The 16,686-nt window shown below is 43.2% G+C and overlaps 1 protein-coding gene across 4 annotated transcripts in view; it reads left to right on the forward strand.

The window, feature by feature from the left end:
* The first annotated feature begins 809 nt into the window (after positions 1-809).
* dlgap3 (discs, large (Drosophila) homolog-associated protein 3) overlaps positions 810-16,686 on the forward strand; it is a 118,878-nt gene continuing 103,001 nt past the window's right edge. For all 4 annotated transcript variants that reach the window (XM_069516967.1, XM_069516966.1, XM_069516965.1 and 1 more), the window contains exon 1: positions 810-963. The gene's annotated coding sequence lies outside the window, so the exon portion shown is untranslated. The remainder of the gene's footprint in view (positions 964-16,686) is intronic.

Consider the following 16,686-nt stretch of genomic DNA (forward strand, 5'->3'; position numbering starts at 1 on the left):
TGCCTCAGAATAATCTACAGCCTCACTCCTGCCATGCTTTGCCTCTGTGTGAAAGGAAAGACCATGTTCAGGGAGAAAAGAGTTTCATCCCTCAATCACAGCATTGTGCATTGAAATATAATAGGACAGAAACATGGCCAACGATTATCACTTTATAAATTAACAAAACAAAATACTTTGTTGTGTAGCTAACTTTTCCACGATTGCCTAACCTCACTTTAAGATCAGACCGACATGACTCTATTATTCTGTAGTTTCTGGAAGGATGAAGCTTCATCAAGTTGTCCCCAAGTGTCAGTTAAAATAAGTCCGAAAGAATTTGTTTATGGCAAAGTCATATTGATATTAAACAAAGACAGACATTGTCAGCATACTATTACTACTACTACTAATAATAAAGACATCCTCCACTGCCCTCTATTGCCACTAAGGTTGGTGGTTCGATCCCTGGCGACTATCTTCTGAATGCCGAAGTGCCCTTGGGCATGAAGAATTGTTCCTATTTTCTGTATAGATGTATTATAGAGAAAGTGCTGCACATAGATGTACTGAATGTGAGTGGGTCGATGGGAAAACTGTAGGCTACCATAAAGCACTTTGAGGGCTTATCAAGAATAGAAAAGTGCCTTTAATAATACAAATTATGATCATAATAATAGTTTGCAATGTAATATTGAGTCATTTGTTGGCCCTTTCGGTCCCCGCGGTTTTGTTTGGCCCCTCCTTGAGCAGCCGAGGATCCCGTGGACCAATCGGTTGCGGGTAATGTTTCAGTGGGGAGCCCTGCCTATGATCCAGAGAGAGAGAGAGAGAACGAGAGAGAGCGATCGCTGCTGTCTCCATCCTCGCTTCTCCTCCACACAGCGGATCCGGGAGCTGCGGAATAGGCGTGTGTCTCAGTTACTCCTGCGGAGATCCACGGGCAGTGAAAGCGTCGCGGAGAGAAGCGCCACCCACACTAAGGTAAGGAGTGACTGGTGAGGAGGCGGCTGCTGCTGGACGCACGGGGAGGGGAGGAGAGGAGAGGAGCGGGGCCGCGGGGTGCAGGTGCCCCTGTGCCCGTACGCCGAGCGCACACGGTACATCCGTGCGTGTCGCGCAAGTACAGGCTGTCATGTGGAGCTCGTGCCTTGTGACTGTGTGTGATGAACACAGCAGATATTGGTCCGTGTTGGCGCAGTCAACATACGGGGGGCTGGTGGCTGTCAGCGGGGGCTTCCAGCTGTGTCAACTTGAGAGTGGGGGAGAAAGAAAAAAGAAGTTGCGCCATTCGTGAACGCAGGACCCCCCCCCCCCCCCCCCCCCCTCCTCTCCTCCTCCCTCCTCCCCCTCACATGCAAGCTCACCAAATTGTCTTTGGCTGGCAATGTTGGTGATCGTCGAGTTGCATTCGTGCGTAAATGTTCGCTGACCGTGAAAGAGCGCCTGTGCATGTATATGGTGTGTGTGTCCGTGTGTGTGTGTTAAATGTGTAAGTGTGTGTGTCCCGGAGAGGAATGCGCGGCGGCGGCTGCAGGAGTATCGCGTTTACACTGCAAACGCAGAGGTGCACAGCGGTTGAATTAATCACAACAGGACCGCGCACAACGAGTGTGCCCCCTGGGACAGAGGTGGAGATGATTCCCGAGGACCCCCCGGCCCCAGGACGGTTGGGATGCTGCACATCTATATTCCTGTACCTGTACACACTTGACTGTCTGTGCCTCTGTAGCGCACATTTGAAAGATGGTGACCATTCTCTTTCTTAATATCTAGAATTTGATTTTGCCCCCCCGCCCCACCTACTGTACATCTAAAGCCCCTTTTCCAGTGGTCTAAGAACCCAGCAACACAGCTAACATCTGGCTTATGTCTGCATTAAGAATGGGTTAAATCGAGATTCACTCCTAGGTCGAATGACTGCAGTAGACGTGGGTTTTGATTGGTTTAATCTCCGATGGAAGGGATGGAAATGTGGCACAGGTGAAGTCGCTAAGTTGGCAGCAAGGTGAGAGAGCGCTTTAGTTGTCAGTGCACTCGTGACGTCGAACATGACGCACCACAGGAAAAAGCTGAAAGCCAAACTCCTCTACTGGCAATAAGAAAGGAGCCATTCACCTTTTTACTAGTAACTTTACCTAAAAGAAAACATGTATATAAGAGTTATACCACACCCACTACCAATTGTAGTGGTTGGCCGTGTTGCCATGGTAGAGGCAGCAGGAAATTAAGGTTGACGACTCTTCGAGGAGCTCTAATGGTCACATGGGCCCTTAGCAAGTGCTTAATTCGCTAAAGCTGTTGTTAAGACAAGAACAAGTTTGAAGATTGTCCGGGTCAGAGGGAAAGATTCTGGAACATTCAGGTGAGGAGTGGCTCCTGGGTGGAGCGTGACGTATAAACTCCAGTGAATCTCTTGCTGTTCCTGCAGCTTGTTTTAGAATTTCAGCATTGGCGCTCATCGCCAAAAACTCTTGGATCTCATCTTTCCAGGTGTACATTATTGTCAGTGAAGTCTATGTGTACCTCTTTTTCATCCGCAGATGTTTGTTTTCTTCCAGTTTCACATCCGTCATGTTTTATAGATGTCATTAACAGACCCAATCTGTCGCTATGAATTTAGAATCCAGACATTTTCTTGCTGTTTTCTCACATAGGCTCACTCGGACAGTGCATATCTGACTGCAGCGTTAGTTCACATCCACCTTCAGAAGGTCTAATTTGATACTCTCTCCTATGATGGGTGGTGTGAAATTACATTGGTTAGATTGGGTTGCATGGTTCGGGCTATAGAACTGATGAATTACTTGTCTGTGACATGTATGTTCTAAACAACCTTGCAACCAACACCGTGTTCCTCCTAAACAGGAAACCAAATATCATGTTAACAGGTTGACCACATACATTACATGTCATAAATGTTGCAGAAATTACAGTTTTTATATCATTCCCTTTAAATTATAACAGAAATAAAGATCACAAATCAACTAAAAATTCTAGGATTCCTTCCAAATCAAACCCTCTCCCGTTCCTTCACCAGCTCAAACACCATATTAAGATATTATACCTTTTGAACACCTGTGGCGAGGATGAGTCTACACGTTGTGTGTCTTTAAACACATCACACCATCATTTTTCACATCACAAGGGCACAAAAGGTGCAAATGTAGATGTCATATGCTGTTTTCCAAGCATGTTACTATTTTTAGGCAGAGTGTGAAATAGGTTATAATTAATGACTCAAATTTCATGGAACCATCCACTTCGCCTGTTAGTCTTTCCTTGCTGATGCAAGTGTCCACACTTTGCAATGCAGGCCACTTCTATTGCTGTCATAACTGTAACATATATATTATATCACTGTCTTAGTTTCTATTTTGTTTTTACTGTGCAATGAAGGGAGGTTCAGTCCCTCCTGTTCCAAAGCGTCCTGTTCATGGATTTAAAGGACCATACCAGGGGTTTGGTGTATGTTTTATCCAACTGGCTACACATCACATTAATTCTTTACTTTTTCGTCCATCTCTGGTTTCCTATTCATTCTGTAAAGACTAAACAAGCTGCTTCTCTGACTTATCAAGTCTCACTCAACCCTAAAATAGGTCTTTTTGAACCAAGCACAAAAACAAGTGATGTGGGACAGACATTTCTTGCAGTTCAGTAGGATTGAATTTTCCAAGACTCCTTCTGGTGCATCATCGCCTCAACATCTTTTCGACGTCACTTAAGAGGCTTGGTAACGATGCTCCATTATGATGGGTGCATGAAGCACCTAAGCTTCAATTTGAGGTTCCTGCACACTATGTTCTCTCAGGGGGGTGAGCAATACGAGGAAGTGGGAAAAGCAACACCTTTAGGACTCATTATAGGACACGGAAAGACGACAGACACAGAGATATGTAAAATAACTTCAGAAACAAACTCTTCATTGGGACGATGTCACTCAATGTCTGAAACCTGACAAGATATTATGATTGAGGTGACGTCAAATGCTGCAGAGCGTTAATTGATCTTAGCTTCTACAACGCCTGACAATCAAATGTAACCATGGATCATAATAAGCAACTCACACAGATGACATGGTTATTTATAATCTTATAGTGGTGGACCCACTGACTGACTTTACCATCCATAGAACCATGACTAAAAACTAACGGCTCAGGTCTACACTTATAGAAAATGACGCCCCATGTTACATTGTTCGATCCGGTTAGTTTTGGTTTCACGTTGTAATTTAAGATGTGGACCTTAGATCTTTGTATGACATATTTACATCCTGACGTCATCACCTACATGAACTGTATCTAACTGTACTTGACATTGCCTGGTTGGTAGACGGGTGTGAGTCTTGACATCTGCGTGTTGTGACTACTGTATACCTTAACTTTTTTTTAAAATTTAATGCGTAGGAAAAAAAATTTTTTCTACTTTAAATTTATGAACCGGTTCACTCCCCTAATTTTGTTTCCACTGTAATATCATTATGGTATTACTACCGGCTAAATGAAAGTTCTCGTTGTTCAAACATTACATCAGAGGCAAAAACTACATGCAATCCTGCAAGTTGCTTCCCCATCTTTTTCATCTTCCATTGTTTCCGCAAAAAGCATGGTTCAATTCAATCTGGACCGAGACCACTTCTTTTGGTCGGATTAACTTTTGGTCCCTTGGTTTGGACAGTGGTGAGAGGCACCTTTCACAAAGTCAGAGGGTTCGTACCAAACAAGATAGTTATGAAAATGCCTTAAAGTGGACTTAATACAAAGTTGCTCAACAAAATGGACTGAGAATTGTTGAAAAAAGGAATTTGTAGAACCTGAATCCTGATAGCGCTCATGTTGTATTCATGTTGTGACAGTTACCTCTGAAGCCGACCACTGAGAAGAGAGGAAAGAAGAGCTGGTGCATTCAATTAACATCTAGATAAATATGCTGCTTATGAGAACAATTTGAGGGAGTGGGCACAAGTACACGCACAGGTACAGAGACAGCATCCGTCTCCACCTGCTACTCTCCCTTGCTTCCCTTTTCAGCCACGACTTTTATAAACCATGCTGAGTGTTGAGCCATAAAGAGGCCATTTTGCATATTGCATATCAATAAAGAGCATTCAGCTTCGGCGCGGGGGGGGGTTTATTGGGCTTTCACAGACACAAACAGCTGGTTGCCGGCCGTGCAGGCACAATGCGAGCATGCCCCGTTCTGTAATCTGCGTGTTTGATTGCGGTTTGGATTAAAGATGATGTCTGCTCAATAAGGACATCTAAGGACAACTTTTATGTATATGGAAAGAGTTTTGTTTGTAGCCACGTCATCAGACCTCTAATTGTAAGACAGTTCAACAAATCAAAGCACAATAACAATGAAAGAAGTCAGTAGGGAGGATCAGATGTGTAGTGGAGCGATGAGCGGCATGTTTCTCCGGTTGAATAATCAGGTTGTAGGATTTGCTCTAGTGTATCACCAGTGTAATATTCAGCTCAGGTTCTGAGGGGGTTACCATGCCTGATGCATGGTCTGATTCGACTCAGTCGCTAATATCCCAGTGCTAATTAACAACATAACGTTTTACCTAGTTAATCAGACGTTCTAACATTACTCATTTAAAATGTTGCCTGTCCCCTGACTGTATTTTCCTAATGGAGCCAAACAGAAGGAGGCAGAGGGATTTACTGTTATTATGACACAATGGCCGGCAGAGATGAGATGATTAGACGCTGCAGACATTTGCGTTTTCTCCAAATACTGGATTGGATTCGGTATTAGCTTAATGTTTCTGAATAAATGACAAATCTACCATCCTGGAGCTCCATGTAGACAAATGCTTCTCATGCACGCAATGCATGTGCAGAGGCACAATGAAGCAGTTGCATTACTTCTCTCAGTTATACAAGCATCATTATGTCAAATTACAGAAAATGAAATTCAGTGAGTACTTTTCACCCTCTCCGACACCTTGTAATAAATGCCTACACTGCTTTCAAGAAATTAATTTATTTTATATACGGTGTGTACAGTGTAGTAGGCCATCAATTTAACACATAAAAGTCAATCAACTCATCACGAGGAGTATGACCCAGCCTGTAAAAACAGATGTGTAATGTCTAACTGTACGCGGCTGAGCAGGGAGTCATGTGTCCCTGTGATGTCATTGGGGTTATCTCAGCTAAATACAAATCTGAATCTGAGTACAAATATGTGACCAAACCTGCCTCTGGGGGGCAATGACCAATGTTTTGGGGCTTCCTGTGTGGACAGCAGATAACCAGGCCAAGACACAAGTCTTCTACACAAGTTTCTCCACATGAAACAGAAGCAGCGTTACTTATTGTATGGGTTTTAGATACAGGCAACTTTTTGGCTTATCTCTTATATAAAGCTAACTACTTATGAATGGAGATTGATTAAAAAGCTGATGCATAGTCATTGTCTTACGCCTCATTTGGTCTCCACGTGCACTGGTTACCTGCAGACAGCCGCCTGCTTGAACATGAATCGTCAAACTAAAAACAGAAAGCAAAAAGCTTCCAGCCCCAACATCTCCCTCACACAATCACATGCAGTTTTTAGAGATCCATTAGTGTGTACCATAAAGATGCTTTTGGGAGGAATTAAGGATCAAGCATTTTTGTTACTTGACTCTTAATAGGAACAAAAAGTTTAGATTTTAATGCTTCGTCTGCTTTGATTTTCTGACATTACATTCACACCCTTAGTCAGAAAATGGCTTCTGAAGATATTATGCAACCTTCAGTATAATTAATGTCAGTGTGGTCGATATAATATTTAAGGTTGAAGCTGGGGTTGAAGCTGACATTTTCTAAGTGTGTTTGTTCTAATATCAATGCTAATCTTTACTCATGAGTCTGAAGGGCCTACTCATCCCCACTGTCTTTTGGCAAGCGCGGCGTGTTGGCAACAAGACAAACTCTAATAAAATAGTGAGGCCTGTATTGTCAATCTGGGTTCGATGGAGCAAAGGTGCCGCAGACACACACACACACACACACACTGATGTTCTCTGATATCCTTCACACTGTAATCGTCATCACACCCCCTCACATATTCGTATTCATGTGAATGTACCCCTGGTTTTGCCATTATGGAGCCATGATTTTAACCAGAGAGTTGGCACTGTGTTTTAAATGATTTCTCTCAAAAGGTTGAGTATTTAATCACGCCCGCTTTCGTTATTACAGGATAACTGGTCAGCGTGATGTCATAAACTGGGCGCACACAGTAGATCCAGAGACTCCCCGTCATGCTCAAAATGATGTAATGGAGAGAAAGATACCCCCCCCCCCCCCCCCCCCCCCGACACACACACACACACACAGCCCTCCAATACAAACTTTGTGTCTGCGTTGTTTCGTGGATGTGACCTGAAACAGAGCTTGCAGCCGAGCGGCGAGGTTAAAGAGGCGGGGGTAATTGCTGTAACCTATCTGGGTGGAAAAAATGTTTGCTCGTGTTCCCAGTGTACTCTTCTCTGATGCACTTGGGCATGAAATTGTTCCCCTTTCCACCCTAGCAAGCCCCGAGCCCAAGTCCATTGCCCATCCGTAGCCAGGCGAGTTGGCCTTTCTGCGTGCGCGTCTTTGTACACCAGGGTTTTCTGTTTGCCTTCGGCCGCCTGCGTGTGAGTGTTTATTTGTCTGTTTGTTGAAGTATGTGTGTGTGTTTGCGAGAGGATGCGGGGGGGGGGGGAGCGTAGGATGGGTGGGTGTTGGGTGTCAGCTGGCCCTCTACACTCCTCTCTGACTGACAGTGTAAGTGAGCGAGCGCTGCAGTGATTATGGGCTGCATAGAGAACTGCGGCAGAATGATCACAGATAAATTCATGAAAAAATCAGAGAGACAGAAAAAAACACGGACGACGAGAGAATCTGGTTTGAGGACCGGGGCTCAAGTGCTTCCGGATAGGAAACACATTAGCATATGCTCATTCAGATATCAAAGATGACGATAGATTTTATGATTGATGACCATGACTCATAGCCATTCATTACATGGGGAGCATTAGAGAGTCCTACAGATATGACTCCATTCATGTGTGTGCGTGTGTACCACAACAGTATAAATACAACATCCAACATTCCTGCTGTGTTATGTGCTTGAACATGCTGCCCAGGAGCTGTGTGTTTGCACTGCTTATCACAACTATACAGAGTATATATTTTTTGTATATACTATAGGAATTGTCAAGGGGAGTACGCACATTCTGTACAGTTCCCATGACGATTGTGTGCAGGAGAAATAATATAAGCAGTTGGAACCCAATTGAGAAAAACACATTCTTTCTGCATGAGTGTGTTGATGGAAAACAATGAAGACGGCAAAAAAAAAAAATCATCAAATTACTTATATGTATTTATCAAGACAGAGATGAGACGACTTTATTGGGTTTGTGGTCTTGTGTTATTGTAACTGAATTTCAGTGCAGTAACCACAACACCTCAGTCCCAAGAGGTCATGTGCATGCAATTACTCCAGATGTGTTCTTCCATCCAGCACATCTGCTCTTTACAATAATAACAGGTTAGTTCATTCATTCTTTGAACAGTATTTTTTAGATTTCACGCAGAATTTATTTTCCTCTTGCCTGTCTGTACGTTGCTGTTATGATAATTGTATTTATTTGTGATTGTGATAAATCTAGATCTCTAGGAGTTAACCCTATCCTTTTTTTAACCTGAAAACTCAGTTTGCAATAGAGTCTCAGCTCCACCAGCTCCTTTACTTCAGTGTTTACTTACTCGTTGGTCTTTCTGAAGATAATGTTCATAATAATAAAATAATTTCTGTGTTTCTCTTTCATTTTGGATTTGTCACACAGTCCCATCTAATTTGCTTTCAAACATCTGCTCGTTATTGCAACATACTGATAATGATGATATCACACTAAAAGTGTAATCAGTCAGATTTAGATTCTAGCACCCACGGTGAACCTGCAAACCTTGGCTTTGAAAGTACTTCTAGGTTACTGCGATAGGCGGTAAGCCAATTAGCAGGGCATGCTAAGACAACGCATAAACACACTTTTTAATCCATCCCTCTCACTGCTATATTTTGAAGAATAAAAGCAGGCCTGTCATAAAACAAGGCCAAATAAGACAGATCGCTCACTTGAGAACATGTTGCTTGATTCATGGAAAATCCTTGAAACCAGTTGATTGATTGGATATGAAATGATTTCTCCCCAGTGGCAAGTAAATGGGACTGACATTAGCAGACTTGATGCAAGATTAAATGACTTGTTAGGCTGGGTGTTTTTTCTTTTTTATAATTTAAGTGCAGCTTTCCCCTGCAGGCCGGCACTGTACGAGGGGCGTGACTACCTGAGGATGATGAGGGGATTGAGAGATGGGAGGAGGAGGAGCAGGGAGGAAGGGCAGGACTAAAGGACAGTGGGATGATGGCCTAATGGAGCAGATGAGCAATCGTATCGATGACTGAAGATGAAGGAATGACAATCGTTTGATGAATGGTTAATAGCGAAGCGTTAGGTGGGATGGAGAGAGGGATGTAAAATGATAGGGAGGGAGTAATCTTTAAACGCTAAGTCATGTGGCGGCTTTTCATTTTATCTGCCACCCGCTCTCTCCTCAAGGTGCACAATTTCTTTTTAATGCGTTCATTCCTTTCCTCCTTTTTCTCCTTCACTTCCAGTTACTTATTCCTTCCCTCATCTTTTCTGCTCTCCTTCCGTCTTCCCACTCTTTTGGCTTTTAATTCCTCGCACCACTTTGCATTCCTCCCCTTTCACGCTTCGTACTTGCTTCCTTATAACCTCATACCCCCAACCCTCCCTATCTATTTTCCTAATGCCCTCTTATTATCTGCCTCCATCGCTCCCCCCTGCCTCCATTTTGTAGATTTTGTCTCCCGTTTTTATTTCACCACATTTATCTAACCACCGTGCCTTACTCTAATAGCTGTCACACCAAATTCCAAATTCCGCCCCCTCCTCTGTCCTCGTCTCCTTGTGACCTCTAGCTCTCAGCCCCCCCCCACTGAACGATAACATCTCCCCCTCCCCATCACTCTGCATGTTTTCTTTCCTCTTTTACATCGAGCGGTCCCCCGCCTCTCCATCTCATGTAAGCGGGGCAGGTGGTGGTGCGAGTGCATGCTTTCAGTGGGACATGCCTTTGCTCAGATTTAAATAGATAATGGCAGAGCCCCAGTGTTTGTTGGGCCCTCTGAATAATGCAGGAGATCCTGAAGGCATTGTTGCCTGGCATCACTGAAGGTGACATGCATGCGCCTGCTCGCAAGCTTGCAATATTGATACCAAGAGAGAGGAAGGGACTCAGAGGCAGTTATTTTTATTTTTTTTCTCTCTTCACCCCATGAGCAAGCTTTGTTGATTATACTAAAAGTTGACTCTTACAGGTCAGCCTCCAGAAGCACTTAATTTCCTGGTAACAGCAACTGTAACATTTCTAATTTGAACAGGTCATTACAGTTCAGTTTGTTTCCAAATGTCCAAATACATTTTAAATTTCTGTGGAAAAATATTAAAAATAGTCTGTAAACAGTACAGCAGATGTCAGGGGTTAATGTTTGTGATCATTTGCGTGCAAATTAATTGCCATGGCTACTCTGTATTGTAATTATACATTCATACCCTCATTTCATTCATTCAGCCTGAGGATACTGCAAGAGCAGGCTATGCAAATGTGATGCTAAGTCACTGAAAAATGTTTAGTCATAAGTCAGTCAAAACATGAATCAGACTTACACTTACAGGAAGAGTATTTCCGAAGTCTGTTGTGGATACAGTAAATGGTCTGTATTTATATAACGCTTATCTGCATTTAAAAGAATGGTCATCTGTGTCAAGTAGAGCTGACTCACAGCGAGTGAACGCTTCTAACATGCGACAGAAAAACAAATAACTCCCGGTGAAAGAGCAGCGTCACAGAAGACACCGATGAAGATGTCAAGAGGGTTTGTGGCGATAAGAGCTGATACCAGTGTCTGTGTGTCGCAAAGAAAATCACATGATCTCTGCAGCGGAATTGATACGTTACTTCCTGCCTACCGCACCCGGCTGATCCCGCTCTCGCAAAAATGTTGTTGCTGTTTTAAACGTGTCTTTGCAGAGAACCTCCTGCTGCGTTGTGCATGTACGAAAGGCAAACTCTGACCCAATTCATGCCTGAAAACAGTTTTTGTTTCATTTTGAAATTCTAATACTGAGCAATAGCTGCAGAGTCCCTTTTGTACGTTTACTGTTTTTAAATAGGCTGTGATGCTGTAGTTCAAATTATCAACTGCATCAAAATTGGTTTGTAGCTTTCAAACACAAACAAATTGCCTTGACTGCAAATAATTTCAATTCACACTTACATAGCTCACACCTGTGACTGACCTGTACTGTAAAGATGCTGTTACGTGGGCTCCAGAGGATTTACTAAGTGAGAAACCATGATCCCACAAACACAACCCTCTTTATCTTCTCCTCCCCCTGTTTACCCTGATGACGGCAGCGGCACTGATATCGCCCTTGGATCTCATCTCATGCTCTTATGAAACATAATCATATTAGTTATTGTTTAGCTGTGTCTACGTCTCACAGGCGGCCGAGGTAATTAGAATGAGCGTTCTCCATTCAGCCCTGATCATTAATCTGTACGGCTCTCTGTTTACCAGAGTACTCAGTCGTGATTTTGTACACCTCCAGTCGGTCAAGAAAACGACAGAAACTTGACTTTGGAGAAAAGTGTCTCTTTTCAAATTTAGGTGGAGTTACTGTCAGTTGTGAGCTGAGACTTTTTGTGCTTTTCGAGCTTCTCGAGGATTTAGGGACAGTTGAGTAAGCAGAAAAAGTGAGAAGGGAAAAAAAAGGAGATATCATAAAGGGAGAAATAAGTGCAGCTGTAAAAGGGAAAAGAAATATGCCCTGTTGTCTCCTCTGCGAGCAATGCACTGCTGCTTGAGGAAAGAAGGGGGGGAGGGAAGATAGAGAGAGCTGTGTTTGTGATCTTATCTTGTTATTTTCTTTTTTGCTTGTTATTCTCTACTCATTTTTTTAAGTCTCCTCCTGGAGGGAGCTTTTCACTTTTCAAGAATACAGGGCTGGTTCCTCAGGGGAGCGTTTTTAGGGGGAGCTGTTTGTGTGTGGCTGCCTCCGACTGTCTGTCAGAGAGACAACGAGAGGCAGATGGAAGTGGAGGAGAGGAAAGGACTGTAGACAGTGTTTGATCAGCGGGGTGCTGACTCACACTGGGACGCGATGGAGAGATCGGTGCGTTGCGACAGACGAGAGGGAGAGACAGAGGAAGACAGACTAGAGAGTTTGGAGAAGTAACGTCCTCTGTGGACTCCCTCCTCTGTCAAGGTGTCTCTTACAGAGCAAACATGAGCAGACACATATGCACAGAACATTCTTTTCTCCCCTTTTCTTCCTCCCCTCTTTCTCTCTGCGGGAGCCTGTGTTTGAGTGTAATCTGTGAGGCAGATGAAGCACAAATCCTGTCATATATAGTACTCTCCATCCATCAGAGGTGTGGTACAGTGTGTGCAGGAGTCTCGGCTCTAAGCGATTTTCTTGTCGGCCCGTAAAAGCTCCACTTTCAACAATGCCAGGCCTACTCTGGGATGACGTTGATGATGATGTGCAGTGGAATTCATTACTGTGCCACATGCATGTCTCCAAAAATATGATCACCAAGAAAATATGTAGATCATGTATGACTAGGTAGAGAAACGGCTTTAGGGACTTGATGATATGATTATGTGAACCTTAGTTGAAAAATTCTATTATTGACAAATCTATTTTCATATTTAAGGTGTAAACAAATATGGCTGTAGCTATTACCCTATTATAGTAATAGTTTGCATGTCACTTTTTGATTTGCCTAATTTTTCCCACTGAGGGAATCTATTTAATTTGTGTCTTGATTCAAAATAATAATAGTTTGGCATTTGATTGAAAGGAGCTTTTAGCACACTGCAGACAAAAAGGCAAGTTTGCCATTTATATATTTTTTTCCCACAGTTAAAAACTTTTGCAACTATGCCATCATTACGGCTCTGCTAATTTCCAGTTGGGGGCGAGTTTGGGGTTAAATGTGACACGTCTGGTGGAGGGCCATGGGCAGCGTCCGCCAGCCAGCAGCGGAGCATGAGGTGCCCACAGCTGTCACACAGCTCTGACCTGACTGCATACAGGGGAGGAAAGGTTCAGCGGCCCGACATGATACTGCAGGGACTCTGACCCCTGTCTGCGATGTGTCATCCACAGCTAATGAGCAAAAACACTCAATAAGAATAATAATTTAGAACAGTGTAACACCCAGAGATAAATTCTTTTTTGTTTTCACAGAGATCAGTGATAATAGTATAGCAGAGGCAGCAGTGGTATGAGTGATAATATTAACAGTACAGGATGTGCTTGTCGTACATACAGCTGAAGTTGTTGGTTATAATACTGCATTTGACCACCCACTGTGTAAACACTGGTGGCAAATGTAGGGACAACAGCAGGCAAATTAAGAAGCAAGAGAAAAACTCCACGGGTTGGGTAAGCACTCACACACACACACACACACACACACACACACACACGGATGGAGAAATGTTCATGCAGCGATTCTTTTTAAGGACCAATTAATACTTAATTATAACCTTAAACTAGCCACAGTTCACATCTTAAAGGTCCAGTGTGTAAGATTTAGGTGAAAGGGAACTATTGACAGAAAGTTAATGTAGAATAATCCTCATGATGTTTTCACTAGTTCGTTTCATCTACATTTTATGAATTGTAGTTTTCTTTACCCCAGAAAAGGCCCTTTATATTTAAATACTTTATATTGACATCGAGGGAACCCTCTCTACGGAGGCCGCCATGTTTTTGACATTAGTCCAGACTGAACAAACTAAAACACCTTTTGAGTTTTTATGACAATTAAAGGCTACCACATTTATCATGTTTGGAAGGGGAGGGTGAGGTGAGGGGTGTTCAGCTGCAACATGCAACTTCAACACTAGATATCACTAAATTCTACACACTGTACCTTTAACTTTAATCTTAACAAGAGTAATCACTGGCCTAACCCTAACTTTAACCTAACCTTAACCTTACCTTAAAACATGTCTTCACCTTAAATGTTTTGACTTACGTCATTGGGACTTGCTTTTGTCCCCATAAAGAGGACAAACAGAATAAGGTCCCTGCAACTTGAGAAATACCTGGAACAAACACAGACACACACACACACACACACACACACACACACACACAGTGTGACAGTCAGCTGCATCAGTTGGACACGATCACCGGAGGGCTGCAGGACTATGAGTCCTGGTACCTCGCCCATCATCCATTAATGGAAAACATTCAACCCCCCAGTGAGTTTGCGTGTGTGCATGTCAATGTATACGTGCTGTTCCAGGGGAGCAAAACACTGCACATATCTAGAGTATCTGTGTATGTGCAGTAAATTAACCCCATGCCTGGAAATGCATGACTGCGTGTATCCCTCATTTGTATCATATGACTGGCCCTGCAGCTCATCCACAGCGTCACCACAGATCTACTTTACTGAAGTAGCTTCTCTCTCTCACACACTCTCACAATGATCACTGTGGGAATGTCCACACAGTGTCAGGGATAATTGCCTGTAGGCATTGTGTTAGTGGCGCAGAAGCAATTGACAATGGTTCTGATCATCTCTGTGTCTTATTATCTAAAAATAAAGCACATTTTCTGGTTTGTCAGTTATGAAGATTTGCTGCTTTAGTTCCTTAGGTTGTGGGACTGTTGTTCAGACTCACCAGTCATTTGAAGATTTCCCTTATGGCTTTAGGGAGCATTTATAGAACTTAGAGTTACATTTGCGGATATTATTTCACCGTCTTACTGAATAGGAGACTACTGCTGTGCAGTCACTGTGTTGATGTTCTTTCTTTCACAAAGAGGGAAGCAGAGAATAATGGCTTTGTTTGTTGTTTGTCAGTGATAATGTAGAGAAAAACACAAGCAGCCAGTCACAGTTCTGTCCCCACGAGGTGTCTGTGTTGACCACAGACTGTTTGTAAAATGGATGAACTGACTGCTCCCCAAATGTGAAGCTGAAGCGTGATGATAGCCCCCTGGTGGCTGGCTGCAGTGCATGTCATAAACCCAGAATACTCCATGTTAGTGAATGGGATGTGGACCAAAATAAAATACATCAAAATCCTCATTCACACTGAGCTGAGCTGGCCAATTCATTTTGATCAATGCCCTAGTGGCTGGCTGCAGTATAGTTCTCATGTTGTAACTGTGGTTTGAAGTAGTTATTTAAAATGGGGTGAAACATCATGATTGACAGCTGAGACTGACACACCATTCTCTGTGTGCAAGATGGCAGCGTTCATATGTGTTCATATCCATCTTTAAATATAGTCTGGTGTTGATGCTGAGTCTATGTATGGACAGGGTAGTCATTACTGCAGAATTATAATTCCAGCTTCATCCTAAATGTCCCTACTATTTTCTTGTGAGGCTTAATGCTTCAAGTTGGATTCAACAGATGCGAATGTTCATGAGGTTTGACCATTATTATAGTAAATCATCCATTTACAGACAACTTCATTCACAAAACTGTTTCTGTGTAAAGCAGGGCGTCACACTGCAGAGCTTTGGAGCTTCAGAGGATGATTGCCAACATATTTAGCTTTGTCAGTGATATCAAGAGACACAATTAGAAAAAAGTGCTGCAGCCAATGACATGTCAGCCGAGCAGTGTTGTATTATGACAGGGATAAAGAGGGAACGCTCTGACATGAAGTTGGAAACTCATCTTGCTGGAGCAAAGTGGGCCACGGCTTACACAGGAAGCGATGGGAGGGTGGGGGGTGTGAGTCATCTCCCCATCTGAGAAATATAGAGCTGGTGATGTTACACTGTCAGTTCAACACAGGATGTTACGCGGACAGTTGCCCATATGACGACCCCGAGGTATGAGATCTTGACTGCTCGTAAATTTCATTTGCACCCATGTGAAAATTCGAAGAACCAGGTTTATTGTGTCAAAAATGTCCAATTTACACAGATGCTGTGGGACTGACTGTGCTTTCTGTTAAAGCTGAGCAGAGATCATTACCTCATACTAGTAGAATAATGTGGGTTTTGACAAGTTGTGATTCACAATTTTCCTTTGAATCGTTCAGTTTCAAATTAGTGTTTATTGTGCTCCGTGTTTAATTTGAGTGAAAGCAACCAGGAATTAAGAGAGTGATTGGATTGTGCTTTGTGTGTGTGTGTGTGTGTGTGTATTCTTTGAGCTCACCAGGCTGTTACCCTGGACAGCCCTGTGTGACCATTTCTCTTTGACAGTCCTTGGATTGGTGTGTATTTGTTGAAGAAAAATTGCGAGTATGTGCGTGTGTGTGTCTCGCAAATAAATCCTATACGTAGCCACCTCTCCAACCTATGATTTCCTCTGTCACTCAATCTTGACATTTTTCCAACTTCACTTCTCTCAGCTGTCTTTCCTCCTCCCCTGTTTTCCTCCCTCATTTCCAGCGTCTGGTGTCGGGGGTCTCTGCGTCAGTCCGTCGGTCTTGGGGGGGGGTTGGAGGTAGATGGACAAGGTTGAGGGCCAAGGGGGAGTTTAAGAGACGGAGAAGGAGAGAGAGATGTAAGGGTCAGGAGTGATGGAGAGCTTTGGAGATGTGGGGGAGGGGTCAGCAGAGAGAGAGAGGTTGTGGTGG

The sequence above is a fragment of the Paralichthys olivaceus genome, chromosome 20 (assembly GCF_024713975.1).
Source record: "Paralichthys olivaceus isolate ysfri-2021 chromosome 20, ASM2471397v2, whole genome shotgun sequence".
Classification (NCBI taxonomy): Eukaryota; Metazoa; Chordata; class Actinopteri; order Pleuronectiformes; family Paralichthyidae; genus Paralichthys; species Paralichthys olivaceus.